Genomic DNA, 21350 nt, shown 5'->3' with positions numbered 1-21350 from the left:
AAAAAGTCTCCATTAATTTCCTGTGCATGGTTTGTGGTGTCTAGAAACTGACTTTTTGATGGGCTCAGCCTTACGTAGTGCTTCTTGTGGTACGGGCACAATTCCTGCTCAAGTCAGATGCAAAACTGAGAGATTGCCCTGGGGGCAAAATCGCCCACCATGGCAAGACAGCTAGCTATCTTGAAAGTGAGGATCATGGCATAGGGACCGCCAGGTGGAGTTTCACGGGCCCCCGACCTCTCCAGCAGCTCATCCTTCGCAGCTCTCATCAGCTGCTCCTATCTATCTAGTTCACGCATGAGCAGGATGTGCTCTACTTCCATGAGAGAGGAGAGCACCTAATATCTGCATTACAGAAAATAGGGGAGATAAGCACTGCAGAACATTTTACCTGGGAAATCCTCACTCTGGAGCACTTGGTTTTACCATGTTAGCAATAGCCTTCTCATGTGCTTTGTGTGAAACCTCCAACATTCCTGAAAAGGATTCCCTCCCCTAAACATACCATCGTGGGACATTGTATTGATACTTGGACAGGTTTTCAGCTGGGGGCAGAAGGTTTAGAGTTGTTTCCCAGGTCAGCATTGCTCGAGGCAAGGGCATAACTGGGGGAACTGGCAACCTCTTATCCTCCAGATAGACAGACCAGCAGTACCCTACTGCTGGATTCACAGATGACAACAGAAGGCGAGAGCATAAACTCGGGGATGTGGTGTTTCCTTCCATGCTCCTAGGTGGGACTGTGCTCTTGGTGTTTTAACTCTTCTGGCTGTTCCTCCTTTCTGCCGCACACTTTCCAAGGCATCCCTGTTTCCATATGAACTAATCACAACCACTACATCCAAGAGCAGATGCAGTCCCTTATCCCTCAGTATCATCCGGCTCACCTCTCACTGTGCCACAGCGACCTGCAATTATTTGACTTTCTGTGGCAATCTCAGTCTTCACCTCCCACAGCTCAGCCAGTTATCCAGCTATCCTCATATCTGTGGTCCAGTCTATTTCTCACTGTCCTTGCTTGTCTGGCTTTCATCTCTCTCCTTTTGAACTAGAAGGCACCCAATATGAAATACGTTGGCCCAGATGAGAAATGGGTTTTCTGATGGGAAATAATTTTCCCAGAAGGTGTCAGCGATTACCCTTGCTTATTAATATGGGGCAGGATTTAACTGTTTTAGTCTTGTGGAACTACTGTTTTGGAGAATTTACAGTCTGAATGTTAGATCATTTATGACATACCTTTGTAGAGAGACTACCTACAAAGGGTTTAGCAGAAAAACAAAGTATTTTAACACAGAGAACTTAACTAGCTCTAGTTCATAACAGCTGATTTTCAGTTTCACTATCACATGTGTGCTATCGCTATATACAGTATTACTACTACTACAGTAATTGATTGTGGTTTTATCCAAGTCACTTCTTGGGAGACACATTAATGACATAGTTATGTTATTTAAAGTATTCTCACTAAAAGTACTGACATGTTTATGTTTTGCAGCTATATCCTTTTGGGCTGTCAGTCATCTCACATTGAGACTAATTTTACTAGTTTGGTGGGAGAAATTCGTTTGAGTTCCTCTAAACGGGAATCAACCACATTTCCTATTAGCTCATTATCGGAAATGGTATTGTGTGCTGCCTGGGAGGAGGAAAAGGATGACTAATTGTTCCTTAAATACAGCTGGACAGCTTTAAGCTGTGAGATATCCATGCCCATGTCTGCTCCTGCCAGGATTTATCTCCACCTTCTCAGCAGAGGATCATCATGCAGCAAAGTACTCTGAATTTCTGACGGAGGGTCTGATTCCAGCTCTCCGGCTAGTGAACTTTCCAATATTTCGTAGGAAATGCAATAACATCACTTGGACAGAATAAGGCCAAGGTACACTCTGTGTGTTGTTGTGGGGGCAGTTCCTTTATGTATGTCCATGGTTTTAAATTTCCTTTAAGCAATTAAGGCACTGTGCAAATTATACATCTTTATGTCCTTAGCAGCAATAAATCAATTTGACTTTGCTAAATCCTGAATTGGTGTGAGTACTTTTCGCTTTCAACATTTTCATGATTGTAGCTGTGAAGGGCAAGAAACAATGACAGTCTTTGTGAAATAGGTGATTAGCTTAGGGAAAATATTACTTAGCACATTTGCAATAATGTTGATATTTCAAGCTATGAAAAAATACTAAAACTTCCAATATTCTTCCATGTTATTCTCAAAGACCTTGGTTGGTTCTCTCAAGCTCAGAGATAAAGCACTCAAGATTAGGGATGCAACCTTTTCTTTTGCAGACTGAATGAGGTTCAGAATGAAATAACTATGCAGTTTGTATGAACTGAGGTATGAATTTGACCTTTGAGTTAAATTTTCCCTGTACATGCTGATGACTAGAGCAGCATGATGAAAGACAAGTCAGAGAAACTCAGCCCGAAGCAAGTAGCTTAGAGGCACGTCCAATGGCTGCAGTGGCTATCTATTTGTGTATTTAGATTTGGGGATATCTGACTAACACTAATACATGTACTCACCCTATACATAAATAACTGGAGCCCAATACATTATAATCAAGGATATAACAGCCCATAGCTTGTTCTCCAGCGAATTTATGTAACAGATAATTAGGGCTGCAGGGAAGCCACCAGGCTGCTGGCTTGGCCCTGGCCTGAGGATAAGCTGGCTGAATAGCATATGAGAAACTGCTGGGCATGATGTGAGAAACTGTCCGACGTACTGGGTAAGACAGATGAGGGAGTGTAAGAACCTGACAAAAATTACAGATAGTGCCCCAAAGGATGGCTGGGTATTGCAGGTGGTTAAGGAAGGGTCATACGAGAAATGGCCAAACTTCACATATAATTGGAGGGGAGCACTGGGGACCTTTTTGGGGGGCATGACCTCACAAGGCCTACAGCACCCAGGTAGCCATATCCATATCAGTGACTGCACATAAGGCTGAGACTGCATAGGCAACAGTATCAGAAATACCAAATTTGGGTACCTACGTAGCAAAAACTGGCACCAGTGGGGAGGAAGTAACCGGGTACGGGTTGCCTATTTGGGAGGAGTCTGGGGTGCAGAAAGGGAGGTTTAGGGGTGCTGAAAAGGAGGGCCCAGAAATGGGAAAAGGGATAACAAGGTGTGCAAATCAAGCAGCACTGCCATCCAGGGTACCCACTGAGCAGTGCATCACTCCCCTGAAGCCAGCACAATAAACTAAACCTGTTTTTCTCAGACGCCACGTAAGTCAAACCTGCCTCCATGGTCAGGAGCCACAGAGGGTCGGGGTGCGTCCCCTGACCAGCAAGGGAGCACCCAGGACAGACAGACTGCGGGCTGCTCGATACCACCTGATGCCACCATGCGGGTGCCTATGGCATGGGTTGCCACCCACCGCCTCCAAATAATAGGGGCACTTACAGCTTCCTTCCATCTGGGAGAGAGTGAAGAGATGTATTTGGTATTTATCTAATTAGTGCATTCATGAAGGTCATTTTTGTGTGTTTGTATGCTTACTTTAATGAGTCTACTCAACAGCTATTGAAATGTAAACACTGTCCACAGTGTTTCCAAAACTGCAAACTGCAAAGCAGTGCATTATCACTGTTGCATCTGTTCCACGGAGCTGCCCTCCCCTCTGCGGTTTGTTTGCTCTTCAAGATCTTTTTCTGAAGGCTTAGGATGAACCCTAGCATTAAAGTGAAATTTTTACCCTTTCATTATGTGAGAAATGGATCTTTCTCTACTTGTCAGGACTGCTTAACCTCACTTTCTGGTGGAAAGTGATGATTTCCTTCACAGACAACAATTCCAGTAGGCTGGGAGCAAACCACTGTGACCGGGGCTACGCTGCCTCTCAGAAAAACATGATGCCGTCACCTGCCCCTCAATATCTTGTCTCAGGGTGGCAAGAGAGGCTCTGACTCCTGCCAAGGCCAGAACTCGGACTCCTCTCCCATGATATGCCCCAGCTGCCAGCCCCATGTGCGCTCAAAACTTACCCAGGCACCAACTTTGGAGCACAGGCACAAGGCTATTGAACTCTGCTCTTCTGGCACATGACACTTTTTAAAAAAGAAAAATTGTTGTCTTTTTCTGCATCTATTCTCAAAGGAGAATAAGTGCCTCCTCGTGGAGGCCGGGCCGTGAAGCAACAAATCGTGGCCACGTGATCCCAGCTAGCATGGATCCCAAGAGGGAGACAGTCTGGACGCTCATCCCTTGCAAATGCAGCCCAGCCTCTGTGCTAAAGCAACAGGCCTGCTTTTTCAGTGCACATGGTAGGGAGTTTCAACCCACTAATAACACCCAAGAAATCTGTGCATGTATTTGACTGTAGTTCAGTGAGAAAAAGGAACCTTAAAGAGGGCTTAAATGTTTGTTAACTTTAAATATCTTGGCAATGTTGTCTAGTCAAGGAGATAATTAACACCTTGGCTTATGCCTTGTGATAATGTCTCTCACAAACTGGTAAATCACTGTGACTAGGCAAACAAAACTGCTTGTTGTTAGTTAGAATGGGAAAAAAAATCTTTTGTTTTTTGTTACTGAAACTCCTGGTTACAGCCTTCTCTAACAAAAATTATACAATGATGCTCTTTGCGACATGTGTGCCATTAAAAAAAAAACCTCTATTCTTCTCATCCATTTCATAAATACTTGCGTCATATTAGCAACATTCAGAATCATTATGTTTTAAATCAATCATACTCTACCCTGAAATTCTGGTTATATGAAATTGCACAGTGTTAGTTAAACGTGTTAGGGTGTGCTTATTGATTTATTTTTACCTGGTAAGGAACCTACTTAAGCTGAATCGATGTGTACCAGTTTTAAAGTGATTCCAGAATTCCCAGGATGAGTTTTTCATTGGTGCAACTAAATCATTTAAAAAAATGCACCCTTTCGCAGAATCAGTGTAAACCTGGGCCTGAATCAGTCTAATCTGGAGTCAGTGAAAGACCATATATACGGAGCTCTGCAAAGCTATTTTTAAAGAAACACGTTCAGGACTACTCTTCAGAGGTAAGCTTTTCTAGGTTAGATCTTGGCACATGCAAATGAGAAACAATAGTTAGTGATGATCTTCAAACCATGCTTCCTCCCACAAGTGGTGGTATAATTATCATTCATAGATGATTACTCATTTTTACCTACTTTTCATAAAAGAATTAGTAAATCTTAGGTAGTGTAAGTTTGTCAGATGGTGTTGAGCTGCAATCTGATATAAACTCGGATTCAATGCAGATTTCATGCTGTCTTTAGTTAGATATAAATAAAATGTTCTGAGATGGTTAAAATACCCAGATTTCTGATAAACAACTTGAGTAGGTGCCTCATTCATAATAATTTGCTTTAAAAAGATTATCACATTTAAAATAACTTTAAAACTCATCATCACTTCTCATAACAGTCTAGACCTTTAACACTGAATGTTTTAAAAGTCCCTTTTCTTTCACACCACGCAAAAGGCTCATTTAAGGTTCAGCTCATTCCATGCAGTTCATTTCACTTTCTCCTTTTCATGCACGAGCTTAACATCTGAAGCATTTAGCCTACAAACACTGGAGGCTGTATTTTTCCACGCCCTGAAGCCAGGAGACATGGATGACTGGATCTCACGACCTCTCAGACAGAATATATGGTAATCAGTTATAAAACCCCACACTATCAAAGTGTGAAAGTGCTGCCTTTCCGATGAAGTTGTGGCCGGAGGATCTTCTCCCCATACTTCCACTTTCTCCAGAGGTGAGTTATGAAGGCTTAGAGTTGTTATTCAGCATGGTGAGCAAGGTTGAGAAGCAGAAGTCGGCGTAAATGGGGAGAGGCAGCCCTGACGTAGCCAGGCAGAAAAAGTCTCTCAGCTGGGTGGCTTTAACTCAGTTTGCATGACGTTTGGGTGCATGCCTCACTCACGGGAAGTGAGTTATAAACTGCTGTTCAGGATAAATCTGCACCTTGCACTGCAGGAGAAAAAGATAAGTCCATCTATTTTGCAGATGGCGTTTAAATAAACATTGAAATGATCTAGCTTGGGTTGCAGCAATGTCACATCACGTTAGCATGGAGGACTGAAGGGGTTAATTTGCTCTGCCCAGAGAGCAGGGTAATTCTCCAACGTGGAGCTCCCTGTCACTGAGGCTAAGCAGCCTTGTCATGGAGCTAACTCGATTAAAGCTAGCTGACTTTATTCGCTGGATAAAGGTAGTCAGCAGATACCTAGGACATCTATGCTAATAGAAGCACGTAAGCTTGTTTCGGCTGCCTCACAGCAGCGTTTAGCTGCTTCAGAGTTATGCTTGTCAAGGGATCTTGTCTCTGTGAGGAAAAGGGGCTATTGATCCCTGCTGCTTTCCTAATTTCGTGGATAGCGAGAGCCAGCAGACATGTAACCTACACACTTAACTTCTCATTTGGGAAAGAAAAATACAGTCTGCACAGGTTGCTGACTCTTGCAATCTTTACGGGTAGCAGTTACCCTCATGCAGAGAGGTTGTTCTCTGATTAACTTTTTTTTACGAAACATAGTTTTCAAGACTGTTTTTTTAAGACTGCTGTCTTACTTGAACTTCAGATTCCTAAACGCTGTTCACCACTAAAAAAGACTTTTTCTCTGAATTTTCTTTTTGTGTCCATCTTTAAGAGATGTCATGTTACGGATATTCCCTCCCCATGATTTTGACTAATTTTTTAAGCTTTTTTAAAATCTACATTATTTTTATAAGATTGACCAGGGCACTGATACCTGTTATGAATTTTTAAAAGATAATAAATAAGAAATTTGCTCAGGAAAATGTATAAACCTTAAAGATCTGGTGATGGAACAAATCTCTTGCTGTGGAACAGTGAGTCACTTTAAGGGAAGGCATTTGCCATAGGTTTGGTGCCGCTGCAGTACCTACTGCTGTTTTTGGTGTCATTATTTTGCTCTGTACTTCCCTTTTGTTTTACTGAATGGTTTAGAAATACACCCGCACATGCACACAACAAAAGAGCACACATGCTGAGTATTGGCGGGTCCGTGGGGCCCTCCATAATCTTTCCTCCTACTGTTGAAAAATCTCATTCAAACTATTTATTCATTGACTGCATGACTAAGAGCTGCAATCAGATAAAATACAGGTGGGAGGACAGCTCGGATAATGAGATACCATATTAGACATTGGCAGCTAAGTTTTGAAATCCCTCCATGTAATTCATAAAGGGGGAGGGCTGGAAAGAGAGAGAAGAGGAGCATGACATTTCCAGGATTTATGGACCTCCTTAGTAAAGGACAACGCTTGGGACGCTTGACTGGTTGGTGGCCCAGGGATAGATATTTGTAACGTTGGCTGGAAAGGTTTAATTGTGAAGTAATTGCCTCCACACAATTTCCGGCAATTCTAAATATAGGTACACTGCGGTGATGGGACTGGGAGATCAGTAAGGAAGAGATTTCCCTTTCTAAGAGGAGTCTTGCTGGGTTAAGAAAATAGAAGATGGCCCAATAAGGCACTGGAAGACTTGGGGAGGAGATGGCTTTGCTCCTTTATCTTCTGAAAAAAAACCCTCTTGCTTCAAAAAATAGATCCACGGACAAAATATCTTATTATCCCCTCGGTCACAACAGTTTAATCTCTCTAACTAAAAGATCTTTGTTTTCCCTTTATTTCTCCTTTGTTTCTCATTTTCGAATGGGCTTACAAAAAGAAAATCTATTATTCAAAACCTGTTTTGATCAATAATCTACTCTTATTTGTAATTCTTGACTTCTCTGGAGGTTTCAGTTGTGTGGAGAATGGAAGAACTCTCCACAGAGCTTGAGGAACAGAAATTTTTTAAATAACAAAAGTTATTTCGAAGGCCAGTAACCTACGGACTAAAGTAATGTTTAGTTTGTTTCATCACTAGAAACAAAACTGCCTAGTTGTGACTCTCCTCCTGTAGCCCTTTTGGAACAAAAGTCATGTAGAACTTTTGAAATGGTTGTAGATAAAATCAGTTTTGCTAGAAAAAAAACTTATGTAGGGGAAGTATTTTTTTTAAAGTCTTCTATTAGAAAGAAATTCATTTCATCTGCCAATTTTTAAACCACCTCACTGCAACATCTTGAAAATCCCCGTGAAGAATAAGGGGACTATGTCTAGCATGACTAGAAGAAGTCACTGAAGGAACTACAGTTGGGTGTTCTCTGCAGCTGGTAATTCGTATTTTTACTCTATTTGAGTTGAAGATCCCAAAGCAGTTTGCAAATGCAACACTTGCCATCCTGCATACAGGCCTGGGGGGGGGGGGTATTGCATGATTCCTCACTTATTAACACTTTTGGAAGGACAGGCAGTTTACCAGAGGGCAACCTGGGGCAAAGGAACTGACTTGCCTGCAGCCCCTAATGTGGAGGTAGTGCTACGAATTCATCCGCGCTGTTACCTGCTGATGAGCTGTGCTCATCTCCTGGCACACAGCTGAAATCCTACTTGATCTTCATTGTTTTATGTCCCTTCTTAAAAATAACTTAAATAGTGGGAACAGTAGTTCCCTATGGTAAACACTTGTTCCCTAGCCACCTTTTCTGGGTCACCTGTGGTTTTAACAGCCTCTGCTGTCAGCAGTCAGACCCTCGGTCTTCTCTTTCCTACCTGATGAGTCCTAGTCTGTACAATCATTCCTCATACACCAGAAAGCACCCATTATACAGACATTACGTTATTAAAGTTGCTTAGGTCACTTAACTCCCACTGGAAAAAAAAGAAAAAACTTGCCCATAGAATCCTTAAAAGACAACGAAACATTGGCTCCTGGGTGCGTACATCCTTCCTGAAAATGGGCCTGAGGTTCCTAAATTACTCAGATACTTTAAGTTTGCTTTTGGAGGAGTGCTTTCAGGCTAGGACCCTTGCAGCATAGCACAGCATGAATGGCAGGGGCATGAAATCAGTGGCAGGAGCCTATTATGTCATGGTGTCTTACGATTTTGTTATTTTGTATTTAAAGCACTAAGTAGAAAAGGAAGCATCTGCTTTTCAAGGGCTCCCAAATGCTTTGAGAAAAACTGCAAGGAAAATCTACATTGAATCTTCATCTGTTAATACATTTTCCATCTCAATTTCTCATCTTGCTGCTTAGAGACTTGCCAAAGACACACAAATATTTACCTATGAATATCATTTATCCAGCTCTGGGGAAATGGTGCTATTTCTTTTATATGGAGACTATCACTTTATACAAGCTAAATGTCACCGTACATGCATTATTTTTAAAGTCAATATTTGCTTCTTGCTGCTATTCTGTGTCAGGAGACTGATGACAATGGGATTTACTTACTCTCCACATGACTTGGATCTGTACACAACTGTTCTGCAATTCATAAAAGTCCAAATGAACAAATTTGATAGACTAAAACTTGCTAGCATATTAAACACCTTGAAGCTTGATCCAAAACCCTTTGAAATCAACGGGAATGTTTCCACTGTAGCCAAAAGATTTCAGATTAAGCCCTAGTGAATATACGCCCAATTTCTAGATGATAAAATAATGCAGATGACTCACACAAAGTCTCTAGACTTAATTTGAAAGGAAAATATTGTATGACTGAGTAAACAGTTTTATGGTAGCAGAAGGCACTGTGGGTCCCTACTCGTGCTGTATAATGTCTCATGGTGGTGAAACCATCAGGCCAGCAGCATGAGACTGCTGCTGGGGACTGCAAGCATGGGATTTCCATCTGGCCAGTAAGCTCACTGCAAGCACGGGGGAAAATCAGTAGATGGTCCATGTGATGATGCCCAGCACCCTAATGGAAAAGCTCAAGGATAAAATCCCTCTTTGTTCGACAAAACATTTATTGCCCAAGTCCTGTCCCGTGCACATGAGCCATCTGGCTGTAGTGAGGCACCATGGATTAGCTTGCGCCTGGGAGGGGTCTACAGAGCGTGTGTGGAGAGGCACATGGGGCAATGCAGAGCTGCAGCAAATGGTCACACAATTGCTTCAGCTTTGGAAGGTGGCATGTTTTCATCTTATTTTCCAAACGTGGGGCAGTGAGGGTATTTTCTCTGGGCCATCACATCAGAGGCAGTACATTCATGGAGCGGAAGTTAAGCAGAAGGGGAAGCATTCATAACAGTGTCCCCAGCAATGCTCTTAGTTAAAATTTTATCTCAAACTAAACCTGGTGAATACTTCCTGAAAAATTAGATGAAGAAGAGAATGAGTGAGTGCTTTTATTTCTGGGACTTTCCTCTTCGTAGTGAGAGCCACGGGAACCCACAGATCAGCACCAGACAATAGCTGAACTGACAGCACATATGGATAAGTATTTGGTTACCTGGATCATACAGTGCTTGCTGTGACACTGCAGTTACATTCTTTGGGGCCTTACTGGTAGATAGTTTTAATTATAGCTTTCGTTTGAAGGCATACTTTTTCTCCAAACCAACAACCAAACTAAGATGTTTAATTTTTTCCATGACCTGGGATAATTAAACCATATTTTTGTCTTTGGAGACTTTTAATTGCAACTAAGCTGACATAACTGGCAATGTAAGTGCATGTCTGGAGCAAATACAGTGTAAATACAAGATAAGTAGAATATATTATTATGAAACCAATTGAATATCAAGTATTTCAGACACGTCATTAAATGCATTAGTGGTAATTAGCTGTCAAAAACCATCAGAACAATATAATTACACCACAAATAAAACATAAATATAGAGTAATTATGAAAGTTCATCCACTACATTGTAAGGATTGAGCTGTCTTTTAACAGGTATAATAAAATATGATGAACCAAACTCTGCCTCAAATAGTGTATGTTCTGATAGCAGGAGCCTGTGTATGTGAGAGAGTGAGAGAAAGGACAGTTTTTGTCTGAGACTCATTAGTGGAATGCCACTAATGCCACTAATGCCACTAATGCCATATATTTTTCAAGTATATATACACCATATTTCCACTTTCCCTGTTTGTAGTAGATTAGTTATGCTGATCACAGAAGACTATGGGTTGCACTAGTGACTAATCCCACAACTAGTAACATGTCAAACCCCTTTATTAAACAGAAATGGTAATGCAAGCATTTGGTTTTCCTTTGGCTGGGTTTTGCTGCAGCAGCTAACAGTCATAGCAAATAAGAGATCTTTATATCATGCTAACAAGTGAAGGGTCACAGAACCCAAAAAATTAAACAGAACCCCCCCCCCCCCCGCCCATTCCTGTCTCAGTGGTAGAACACTAATTTTAGAGGCACGCTGTGTTTCACACCTACTGTGAGCATTTCAAGTATATTTTTCTCATTAAGAACAATATTAATTCCTGGAATAAACCAGAGTACTTCAGTCATCAGCACAAGCAAAGCCTTGATTTAATCTGTCTCAGAAAATGAAGGAGATGATGGGTGGTAGTAGAGGAGCGTGTGTCGCTTTCTTTTTACCAGACGTCTACTTCTGGAAGCTACAGATAGTCGCTGTGTAGAACTTACGACAGGATCAGAGGTAAATATAACAAAATGAGATGTTTTAAAGTTCATCAGTTCTATGAAGTTCAAATACCATATATTCTCAAATTCATACAGGGACTAAAAGTGTGCGTGTATGTATGCTGCATGCCTGCATATACCTCTTCAAAATATCATGAAATTGTATGATTGTTATGCTATTCCTGAAATATGTGTTGAAAGCCTGAGGATTTTTGATTTCTAATCACGAGTGCCATGGTTGTGCTGACTCATCTGCCTCTGAGATGATAAAAACAAGGGAACGAATACTGAGTGACACTGTTGCACCCAGCAAGGGCTGAGTGATCCTCACTTGGTGTCTGAGGCTTCCTCGTCTCACATGTGAAGCCCTGCTAGCTCTCGCTTTGCAGCAGATACCCATCACAGCATTGCTTACAAAATCAGACTATACGCAGCATCTAGCCAGAAAGCAGCGCTAATCCTTTCCAGAGACGCTGTCAGGACTGACACCCCTCCTGCCCTGTGAAATGGGATCACCAGGCAACACAAAACAACCTTATTTCTTTTTCTTCATCTCCAATGCCACATACTGATCTGAGTGCCATTAAATGGAGAGAAAACCTACCAAACTGAGCAAATTTTGCACTGCGAAAGCTTGCACAAGGTTAAGTATTCCTTATTGACTTAGTGGAGCCCCTGGGAAGTTATACCAACGCAACAGAACAGAACATGGGTTAAGGAAAGGAGCTGCTGTAATCTGTGTCTCTGTTGCACAAGTTTATTTCTGAGCTGACTTGGTACTAATCATCATGAGGAATATAGCATTCAAAAATCATTGAATCAGAATAGATCCAAACGAAAGGTTTAAGATATAAACAGATGTATCTGACTCCAAACAAAAATATTCCTTGATGACAGTTTAACTACAGCTGTAGAATAACTAGATTCCCAGAATATATGCATCAGTTTATTTCCTAAACTAATAATCAGATGGCTAATACAGAGCGAGAGAAACCTCTGTAGAAAATCTAGGGCTAGGTAGCTAAAAAGTAGTTTTCTCTCCTATCTGTTCACCCACCTCTTACTGTTATAAGTGGGTAATCTGCATTTGGACTTCACCTGCATTTTCAGATAAAGTATTTATTTCACTGGTACCTTCTCCTGGCTTGTGCTAAGTATCATTCCCATTAACTGGCAAACAAAGCACTCCCTCTGGGCAACTACATCTTCAGGCTAAGGTAATAGGTAAGTCTTGCAGTGTCCACTACTCTCATATAATTTCCTAGGATGTCCAAAGACTAAATTCCACTAAGTTGCGTACTCAGGTTTGGGAGGAAGTAGAGCAAGATGTCTTCTGGTGCCCAGCAAGGAGCAGAAGCGTTCCTCAGCACTCATTACATCTCCGGGGTGAATGATTGCTCTGAGGATCCTGGCTGAGCAAAACAGTACCAGAGTTTTCTTTTTATAGATGGACAAGCTAAAGGGCGGAGAGATGAAGCATCTTCTCCAGTCACACAGAGAGCTGGGGTGGAACAGTAAAGCTCTGAACATTAAAGCTCCGAACATTAAAGCCACTGCACTTAAGATGGAGCAAGCTTTACTGAAAGGGCACACAGAATAGTCCCTATCACAACTGTTTGGTGGGAATCCTCCCACCAGCCTTTCGCTAGCTCTCTGTTAGGCTTCAAGTCTAAACTTGCCACCTGATTTTCTGGAGTAAGAAAGATAAGAGATACCTCTGGCAGGCAATTTACTCTTCCTGCCTTAGACTCCATCGGACCATTAGCTGAGCTACCTGCTTGAGATGCTTATTCTTCTCTACTGCTTTAAGGAGCATGGACAAGTTTTTTAAACTGGACCCTTAATTTTTAGGTGGCTGACGGTTGTGAAATGAATTCCAGCTTCATGTCACGGAATCACAGAATAGTTGAGGTTGGAAGGGACCTCTGGAGATCATCTAGTCCAACCCCCCCAACCCCCTTGATCAAGCAGGGCTGCCTAGAGCATGTTGCCCAGGACTCTGTCCAGATGGCTTTTGAACACTTTCGAGGAAGGAGACTCCACAGCCTCTCTGGGCAACCTGTTCCAGTGCTGTCACCCTCACGGTAAAGAAGTTTTTCCTCATGTTCAGATGGAACTTCCTGTGTTTCAGTTTGTGCCCATTACCTCTTGTCCTATCACTGGGCACCACGGAGAAGAGTCTGGCCCCATCCTCTTGACACCCTCCCTTCAGAAACTTATAGACATTGATAAGATTCCCCCTTAGTCTTCTCTTCTCCAGGCTGAACAGTCCCAGCTCTCTCAGCCTTTCCTCATAGGAGAGATGCTCCAGTGCCTTCCTCATCTTTGTAGCCTTTTGCTGGACGTGCTCCAGGAGGATGACAGGTCTCTCTTGTATGAGAGACATTTGGCTACTCCAGATGCAGCCTCACCAAGGCTGAGTAGAAAGGGAGGTTCACCTCCCTTGACTTGCTGGCAACACACGTTCCTCATGCAACCCAGGATACCATTGGCCTTCTTGGTCACAAGGGCACATTACTGACTCATGGTCAACTGGTTGTCCACCAGGACTCCCAGGTCCTTCTCTGCACAGCCGCTTTCCAGCAAGTCAGACCCCAGTCTGCACTGGTGCATGGAGTTATTCCTCCCCAGGGGCAGGACCCTGCACTTGCCTTTGTTGAGCTTCAGGAGGTTCCTCTCCGCCCAGCTCTTCAGCCTGTCCAGGTCCCTCTGAATGGCTTCTGGTGTATCTGCACAGTCTTCTGGTGTATCAGCCACTCCTCCCGGTTTTGTGTCATTGGCAAACTTGCTGAGGGTGCGCTCTGTGCCTTCATCCAGGTCGTTGATGAATAAGTTAAACAAGACTGGACCCAGTACTGACCCCTGGGGGACACTGCTAGCTACAGGCCTCCAACTAGACTCGGCGCCGCTGATCACAACCCTCTGAGCTCTGCCAGTTCAGCCAGTTCTCAGTCCACCTCACCGTCCACTCATGTAGCCTGCACTTCCTGAGCTTGCTTATGAGGATGTCATGAGAGATCACGTGGAAGAGCAGCAGGCGGTAATAGTCAGAAGGGTGTATAAGCTTCAGCAGTCTTTCTATGACATCTCAGATTCGAGCCCCCGGCAGACAGCAAACCTCTCTAGACAAGTGGCCAGATTGGCAGACAGATGCTTCTGTCCCCTGCAGCAGGGAATCATCCACTATAATCACTTGCCGCTTCTTCTGTGTGTTTCTGTGTGGCACAGGGTCCATCAACCCAGTTGCTTCACTTGAAGCCATGCCTCAGCTTGGAGAGCACTGAACCCGTTTATCAACTGCAAGTCTTGAGGAGGAGCAAGAGCTTCCTCCTCATATGAGACATGACCAGTTTCCAGCCGTCATCTTCTACAGAGTTATGACTTACTGTGCCACATGGCACAGAGCCCGCCTACATCTCCACTGCTGTGGGGGACTGAGACTGTCGAAGCTCTAGGGTCTCTGAGAATATCCTCTCTATCTCATGCTCTTCTTGAATGCTATGCAGCCTGCTTACTTCCTCTCACAACTCCTTGACACAAGGTGACACAACTTATCAACAACAGCACACCTGCTGCAGAAAAGTTGACTGTCAGGCTCAGCCTCACAGATAGTCCCCAGGCACTCCCTGCAGCCTGAGACCTGCAGAGCTGCATCTGCCGTCAGAAGGTCTGTCTGGGTGGAAGTCTTTGACGTGGCAGATGGAGCGACTCCACCGGCTACTGGGGAATGTGCTCTGAGGCGTGCCGTAACCATATCTGAGGCAGTGTACATTACTGTGACTGGAGATGAAGACACCTTCTTTGCACCTTTCTGCATGAACTACTGCGCAAACTGCTGTGACTGTTGGCTGCCTCTGTTAGCTGTACTCTCTTTGTATACTCTGAGGAAGCTTGGTATGCCTGATTGATAGACAAATGGTTGGTGAACACCACACCACACTAGGGAAAAACATGAGCATCCCATATCGGCCATGTGGAAAGAGACATCACTGAAACCACAGCAAGCCAGCACTTGCAGTTCATCATCCTCACTGTCTTTAAAATCAGACTCATTCATTCTAAATCTCTTTGATATTATATTGCACCTCCTGCAATGAATGGGGTGTTTGTGCCTGTTCTCCTACCAGACACCTTAAGTAGAAATAACTTGACATATCTCAAAATGGATATGGATCCACACATGCTTAGCCCTCCTGGACTGCCCTATGGCAAGAACCTGCAAGAAGATATGCAGAAAAAAATCAACGTGAGCAGGCACACAAATGCTCATAACTATAAAGTGCTTTGAAATGAATGATCTGTTTTCTTTCAGCTTGACTTGTTTGTTCTCCCTTGTTCTAGGGACGATAGAGTCCAGCAGCTTGACGTTGGTGCTTTCAGTCACTTCTGAGCTAGGCAAGTGCAGCACTGTAGCACTTGCACCATGTGGGAGAAATAAAACATTTTCTGTGCTTGCAAAACTGAAGGAGCTGATGCTTTTACTCAGACTTGCAAAGAGTCATTTTGAAGCTGAAACACGGGAATTTTCAGCCCATAGGGGAAGTCTGAGCAGCTGAAGAGGGTGAGAGCTATGAGCTGGGAAATCAGACCTCATCCATAATAACAGTGTTCCTAATCTGCTCTTGTTGCTTGCCCCTTAAGAGCACTACTGCTTTGCACAATGCAGCGCTGGAAAGTTAAGGAATCAGTCAGAGTGGAAAAAGTGAAAATAAAAGAATCTCTTCAGCCTACCTACCTGATCTGTATCAATATGTCAGAACCTCCACCTCTGTTACCAAATCCCAGTACTGAAGCACAGAGTAAAATAACTATAATTGAAGCATGCAGAAGGAGATCATTTAGTATCATTCTGGCATTGCTTTTCTTTCTCCTTTGTTTGTTCTTCTGCCACAAACATCATATATCCATTTCTCTGCTCTGTGTAGAAGTGGATTGCATCTATGAAACACAGCCTTAAAATGCTGCTTGTGGATATCAGTGCGCTGGGACAGTACAAGTGAGAGCTGTGTGAAACTTTGACTTAGAAAGGAAATCTTTTTGTTATATTCTGGTGCTATCATTTTTGTCAATCTTTGTTACCAAAGATCAGTGGAACACAAGCAAACATATATCTACAACTATGCCAGATTGTACCTAGTTCCTTGCAAGATATCTCATGAGAATGCTTTATTCTGACCATTACTACAAAAAATTAATTTGAAGAACTCTTTAGTTTTCATGGTGCTGTAGCTCCATGAACCCACCAATAACAATTTCCCCCCAAACTGGTATAACAGTCATTGACAGTTATGTCATGACCAGACTCTGGAAAGCAGATAAAGTCTTCATTCCTTCCCTCCCCCCCCCCCCCCCAAGTTTCTTACATATGTTTAAATAAAATCCAGCTTAAGCTCTATATCATTCTCAGTTTACACTTTTTATGCAATCTCTAACAGTATCAGAAGGAATCAAGTGTGTTCTGTGTTTTGTCAATGGCCAAATCTGGAAGCGAGCAAATATACTCATCATTGCAGTTAACATACAATCTTACTGCAGCAAAAACCGTCCTATGCTAGAGCATGGGACACTGTAGAGATCTCTAGCTGCTGCCTCCACGGCTATGCTGGCCCTGCACTGTGTCCATCCCACAGTGCCTGATATTGGGTTTTGCGTGGCTGTGGTGTGGCCAAGAGTACAGCCTGCAAATGCCATGAGGACAGGGAAGCTTGTAGTGGCAGCTGCCCACTGCAGTGAGGGGCTAAATCCTTGGCCCAGCACCAAAGCCAACCCCCTTGCAAGGGCCACAAAATGCAGAGACGAGGCAGCTTCACTCAGTTTGTGGTCTTTCCACTAACTCCTCCCCATTTACTATTGTCATCCCTTCTTTGCGCTTTTCTATATTATCTCTGCCCCTTTCATGGCTAGGTTGCAGAGTGGACAGCAAATAGTTTCTAATTATGCCTGTCATCTAAGGCTGGCTACAGAACATGCTCTCCTGGCAATGACTGTAAGATATGACTTATGCAAGCTAAAGTGGTTTAAAATATTTCATATGTTAATTACAGTCATCAACTAATTTAAGTGAGAAAGCAGCTACCAGAGGTTCTGCAGCATGCTTTGTACTGATCAAGAGAAGGAGGTAGGCTCCCTGCCTTCCAGCTGAGCACCTCTGAGGCATGTCTTGGTAAGCAGTTCTCATCTACCTGCTTTTGAGATAGTCTCCTTGGGCTAAACTGGTCCAAGTGAAAGCAGCCACACTGCAGATAAATGCTTGTGCTACAGGCTACTTTCCATACTACTGCACTGACTGCCCAGCTGGGTCACTGTTTAAGTTCTTTGTAAATACTTTAGAGGAGAATTTTTCTCTCCTTGGTGGGCAAGAGTCGTGGTAGACTTACAATACATCAGCTAAATCACTGCTGGCTAGAGGTACTCCTGGTTCCCTCGTCCACACCCTTGGAATGAAGTATGCTCTCTTCTAGCACTACTGCAACCCACCACATTCACACTGTGGAAGAAAGGAGCTGCGATGGGACATTAGAGATGGTGATGGGCATTCGGGGAGCTGCTTGGTGCTATGCAGACATGAGGAGGCTGTGTTGGGCTGAGAGCACAGAGGCTGTGTACAGGACTGTAGAAGAAAAGGCTGCTGATGTAGGATTTACCGCAGCAGTGCCCAAGCATTTTTGCTGGTAAACCCCCATCTCTCTGCTCGTATTCCAGACCTATGGCAATCCTGGCTGGCCTGTCACAGAAATGCTCTACTCCTGTTGGGAATCAGGTGGCCAGGACTGGGAATGGCTATCTTAATATCAGAGGAAAGTGATTATGCGAGCAACCTGGGCAGAAGTGGGAGAGACTAACACTTGTTTTTAATGTTTTTTGCTCAGATGGACCATCCCAATCAGTGTCTCTGCACCAGAGCTCAGAGCACTCTGTCTGCCTTGTCACACTGAAACTCCCCCAGTGGGTCCAAAGTACAGTCATCCTCTGCCTGGAGTTTGTTCTGGCCCTGCGCCACCTGAACACCCTGATGGGGAAGATTGGAGGGTCAGAGTCGGATTGTAATTGTTATGTGATGGCTATTTCTTGATCTTCCTTGTCTCCAGCTGCAGCATCCTTGGCAGCACTGAGTAATGTCTCAGCTGCTCTCTTTGCCAATACACCTTGCAATCTCCTGAGAAATCATTTCATGCGATCCCTCACATTGCATGACATCTTTACAGGTCACTAACCTTTATTTTATGCTTAGAGCAGGAGGTTGGATTAGAGGACCTCTGGAGGTCTGATCTACACGATGCATGACTCTGATCATAGCCACTGTTGCATGCATTATATGTGTGGACCAGTCTTCTCAACTTATTCTAATTTAAAAAAAGAAATCCTTGTCTACACAGGGAAATTTTTTTAGAAAAACATGAAATCCAACTTCAAATTGATGATAGCTGTACCAGTACCACACCTTGTTCAGGCACGTTGCTAGCATAACAGCAGCTTTTCTTCGATTAGATTAAGGTAGGTCTATTCCCTTCACCCAAGCCCCTGTTTTACCACAACCACTTCCTACATGTGGAGGCACACGACTCCCTGTTCATCTGATCAAAGACTGGGAGGCAGGGATGGTATGATCTCCTACACCTGTGAAAAGCAAACTCTTGTTTTCCCATGGACATGCGCAGAGCTGTGGGCTGGAAAGAGGGGGCTCATGAATCACTGCTCTTATGCTAAGCACTATCACAGGACACATAGAGCACAGTAGGCTGCTGGGCTAGTGAATCATATTCCTAACAATCCACAAAATGTGACAGGAGAATGTGTTTGGAGAAAGCACTGGAGAGAAGCACCAACCTGCGGTTGCAGCCTGAGGGCTCCCATAGTTCGTGCACCACAGGAAGCCACCGCCACGGGCATTGCCCTCCTGCTTCCCTGCTCTTTGCAGGGATGGCCAAGCCACAGGATCTCTCTTATCTCTCCCAGCTGCAGTGAGGAAGCTGCTTTACTTTGTACTGCACTGGAAAGCAAAGAGCAACTTAATGCTTTCGTGGCATTGCATCGCTCTGTCAGATTTAGCGTAGCAACACAGGGCTTCCTGACATGGGAAAGCACCTCTCAGAGCACAGGTGGGTTGTAACAGAGATGCAGAAACAGCTGGAGGTTGCTGCAGCAAATTAAATATGCTGAAACACAGTAGACAGTTTTATATGCTCTTTTAACTCCATTAGATGTCCATATTGGAATAGTTTATTGCTGGATTCTATACAAAATGAAGAGCCAAATCTCTGATTCAGGCTTTGTGGGGTGCTTTTCACAGGCCTTGGTACAGAAGATACGTCCAATAGGAGTTGGTAGGAGCAGGAAATTTATGCTGGAGGCTTTCCCAATCATGTTAGCAGCCTTGATTGAGGAGAGTGGCATGGTCTTCCTCCCACCACATTTTTCTTAGTTTTGAGTACTGCCCTGTGCCTCAAGGCTGTCTCAGGTATGTGAAGCCTAGAGATGCTGATGAGCAGTGAAGAAGCAGCTATTGCATGCCCTTATTCCCCTTTTTTTTTTTTTTTTGTCATGTTGGCACTGCCTGTGCACTTAGTAGGAAATACAAATACAATCCAAAATGGTATAGCAGTTCTGTGAGGACTGTTCAGCAACTCATCCTCTCAATGTGTGTGTAAGAGGTACTCCATGTTTTGAATCAGTATGATTTGCTTCTCACCTAGCGATCTGCTGAAGCAGTGTTGTTTAAGGAGAAGACAATCCCGCTGTGATTGCTAGCAGGAGGCTGGCTGCACACTCACTTTGGTGGAGGCACTACTAACCGCCTCATCCATTGTGGTGTGGCAAACACATGCTTGGGCTGATAGTCCAAGGAAAAAGATGCAGTTCAGGAGATTCTTCATGCGTGCCACACGCCTTTTGCAGTGGTTGCAGGCAGGAATGTCTGTGCCGCTTCTCACACTCCCTTGTGTTGAGGTGATGCGGATGTACAGGCACTCACCTTTGACGGACAGTTACTTTTGGATGAACTTGCTAATGGCTGTAGTTATGTCACTCTTGGAGCTGATCTTTGCGATTCCTGAAAGATCCCATTAACACTGCATTAGAATTCTGATGGCTTTCATTCACTGAATTATTTAATTACGTGAATTTTTTAAACATATCAGAATACCTTCCAAGTTAAGTGTCACCTCTTAGTCTTCTATGAGAGGAGTTGACCTTGAATATGCTTCAATAGGCTGTTCCAGCCTTACTTTCCTCTTCACACACTTTCTGCCTAAGGCAGTCAGCCTTGTGCCTTCAGAAAAAGGCTGCATTGAGGAAAAGCAGCATGCTAAGTGGTTTTCTTTTTTGTGACTTATCCAAGTGCCTGTGTGTTCCCACATGCTGTGAGTGGATAACAGCAGTCCTCAGTCAAAGTTAAGATTATTAATGTTCTTTCCTGTAGAAAATTTAGTACAGATACCAAAAAAAAAAAAAAGTTAATGATGTTGCTCTACTACTGATCTTACTGTCATGTCTTCATCCCCACACCCCTGTGTGGTATTATGATATTAACTGGTTATTCCAGTCTATAGCTCCGTTGAAGCTGAGGTAAGACAACTTTATCTGATATCTTACTATAATTATGAGACTGATGTAAAAAAAAAAAAAAGGGTGTGTAGACAACAACGCAAAAATCAAAGTACTTCAGACACTGTGTACCTCATCCAGTGACACTGACAATTCAGCTCTCTTCTCGGAATTATCAGCACAGAGCATTTGCCTGTCCTCTTGAATAAATATTTATAACAGTAAGTTTTGGCTACAAAATTTGGCTACAAAAATGCTACATGCATTTCCTCAGAACTAGAAGCTGTTGAAATTATTGAATTATTGAATTATTGAAATTATTACGGATATTGGAGCAATCTGAAAAAAAAAATT

At 43.3% G+C, this 21350-nt stretch overlaps 1 protein-coding gene across 1 annotated transcript in view; it reads right to left on the bottom strand.

Annotated features, from left to right (window-relative positions):
* Positions 1 to 21350, bottom strand: part of HTR1E (5-hydroxytryptamine receptor 1E) — a 44858-nt gene that overhangs the window by 8046 nt on the left and 15462 nt on the right. The window contains exon 2 of the mRNA XM_068937719.1: positions 19281 to 20502. The gene's annotated coding sequence lies outside the window, so the exon portion shown is untranslated. The remainder of the gene's footprint in view (positions 1 to 19280; positions 20503 to 21350) is intronic.

This window comes from Struthio camelus, chromosome 3 (genome assembly GCF_040807025.1).
Source record: "Struthio camelus isolate bStrCam1 chromosome 3, bStrCam1.hap1, whole genome shotgun sequence".
Classification (NCBI taxonomy): domain Eukaryota; kingdom Metazoa; phylum Chordata; class Aves; order Struthioniformes; family Struthionidae; genus Struthio; species Struthio camelus.
The sequence above is the reverse complement of the archived record's forward strand: the minus strand, read 5'-3'. Positions and strand labels throughout refer to the sequence as shown.